We start from the raw sequence: 2,500 nt of genomic DNA on the forward strand, positions 1-2,500 counted from the left end.
AGCCTTTTCCTCCGGGTTGACCTGGTGTCCCGGGGGGACTTAGACATTTTTTCAGCCTTTTCCTCCGGGTTGACCTGGTGTCCCGGGGGGACTTAGACTTTTTTTCAGCCTTTTCCTCCGGGTTGACCTGGTGTCCCGGGGGGACTTAGACTTTTTTTCAGCCTTTTCCTCCGGGTTGACCTGGTGTCCCGGGGGGACTTAGACATTTTTTTCAGCCTTTTCCTCCGGGTTGACCTGGTGTCCCGGGGGACTTAGACTTTTTTTCAGCCTTTTCCTCCCGGGTTGACCTGGTGTCCCGGGGGACTTAGACTTTTTTTCAGCCTTTTCCTCCGGGTTGACCTGGTGTCCCGGGGGACTTAGACTTTTTTTCAGCCTTTTCCTCCGGGTTGACCTGGTGTCCCGGGGGGACTTAGACATTTTTTTCAGCCTTTTCCTCCGGGTTGACCTGGTGTCCCGGGGGGGACTTAGACTTTTTTTCAGCCTTTTCCTCCGGGTTGACCTGGTGTCCCGGGGGACTTAGACTTTTTTTCAGCCTTTTCCTCCGGGTTGACCTGGTGTCCCGGGGGGACTTAGACTTTTTTTCAGCCTTTTCCTCCGGGTTGACCTGGTGTCCCGGGGGGACTTAGACATTTTTTTCAGCCTTTTCCTCCGGGTTGACCTGGTGTCCCGGGGGGACTTAGACTTTTTTTCAGCCTTTTTCCTCCGGGTTGACCTGGTGTCCCGGGGGACTTAGACATTTTTTCAGCCTTTTCCTCCGGGTTGACCTGGTGTCCGGGGGGACTTAGACATTTTTTTCAGCCTTTTCCTCCGGGTTGACCTGGTGTCCCGGGGGGACTTAGACATTTTTTTCAGCCTTTTCCTCCGGGCTGACCTGGTGGCCGAGCGTCTCGCCGTCCGCGGCCGGAGCTAGAGATGCCCCCCCCCCCAGGCCAGCCTGCGAAGCCGCGGCCAGGATCGGGCCCCTGGAAGTCTGACTAAAAATTTTCACCGACCCCAAAAACGGTTAGGGGGGGCCTCATAAAGCCTCCGGAGCGGAAAAAAAAAAAACGGAAAAAAGGATCGGGCCCACCCGAGGCAGGGGAGTCAGTAAGGAAAGGGGACGAGGCGGCCCGGAGCCGGGTGCCCGGAGCCGGTGGGGGGCGGCCAGGATCGGGCCCCTGGAAGTCTGAAAAATTTTTTTCACCGACCCCCAAAGTGGTATTGGGGGGGGCTCATAAAGCCTCCGGAGCGAAAAAAAAAAAAACGGAAAAAAGGATCGGGCCCACCCGAGGCAGGGGAGTCAGTAAGGGAAAGGGGACGAGGCGGCCCGGAGCCGGGTGCCCGGAGCCGGGTGCCCGCGGCCAGGATCGGGCCCCTGGAAGTCTGAAAAAAATTTTTCACCGACCCCCAAAGTGGTGTTGGGGGGGGCTCACGAAGCCTCCGGAGCGGAAAAAAAAAAACGGAAAAAAGGATCGGGCCCACCCGAGGCAGCGGAGTCAGTAAGGGAAAGGGGACGAGGCGGCCCGGAGCCGGGTGCCCGGAGCCGGGTGCCCGCGGCCAGGATCGGGCCCTGGAAGTCTGAAAAAAAAAATTTCACCGACCCCCAAAGGGGTGTTGGGGGGGGGCTCATGAAGCCTCCGGAGCGAAAAAAAAAACGGAAAAAAGGATCGGCCCACCCGAGGCAGGGGAGTCAGTAAGGGAAAGGGGACGAGGCGGACCGGAGCCGAGTGCCTACGGCCATACCGGACGGAAGGCCCCCGATCCCGTCCGATCTCGGAAGGTAAACCGTCCCGGGCCTGGCTAGTACTTGGATGGGTGACCGCCTGGGAATCCCAGGTGCCGTAGGCAGCTTTTCCCGCTGCGAGCCAGCTCTCTCCTTTTCTGGGGAACAAGGGCAGGGTCGCCCTGCCAGGGGCCCTGGGGCTGAAGTCCCTGCCGGCCACCAGGTCAACCCGGAGCCTGCCCCTCTGCGGCCAGCAGGTCAACCCCATACCGGCAGGGGGTTGACCTGGTGGCCGGGAAGCAGAGCGGCCAGCAGGTCAACCCCATACATTCAGCGGGTTGACCTGGTGGACGGGAAGGAAAGCGGCCAGCAGGTCAACCCCATACTTTCAGCGGGTTGACCTGGTGGCCGGGAAGGAAAGCGGCCAGCAGGTCAACCCCATACATTCAGCGGGTTGACCTGGTGGCCGGAAGGAAAGCGGCCAGCAGGTCAACCCCATACATTCAGCGGGTTGACCTGGTGGCCGGGAAGGAAAGCGGCCAGCAGGTCAACCCCATACATTCAGCGGGTTGACCTGGTGGCCGGGAAGGAAAGCGGCCAGCAGGTCAACCCCATACATTCAGCGGGTTGACCTGGTGGCCGGGAAGGAAAGCGGCCAGCAGGTCAACCCCATACATTCAGCGGGTTGACCTGGTGGCCCGAAAGCAAACCGGCCACCAGGTCAACCCGGAGCCTGCCCCCGCGGGCAGGGGCCAAGCGGACCCCCCTCCGCCCGGGCTTGCCCTGCTCCGAGCCGGG

General features: G+C 60.8%; 1 non-coding gene across 1 annotated transcript; it reads left to right on the plus strand.

Annotated features, from left to right (window-relative positions):
- The first annotated feature begins 1,708 nt into the window (after window positions 1-1,708).
- On the plus strand, window positions 1,709-1,827 carry LOC141979792 (5S ribosomal RNA). The gene has a single exon (XR_012637185.1). It is a non-coding gene; the product is annotated as a 5S ribosomal RNA (ribosomal RNA).
- Window positions 1,828-2,500: the final 673 nt, after the last annotated feature.

This window comes from Natator depressus, chromosome 28, assembly GCF_965152275.1.
Source record: "Natator depressus isolate rNatDep1 chromosome 28, rNatDep2.hap1, whole genome shotgun sequence".
NCBI classification, from domain to species: domain Eukaryota; kingdom Metazoa; phylum Chordata; order Testudines; family Cheloniidae; genus Natator; species Natator depressus.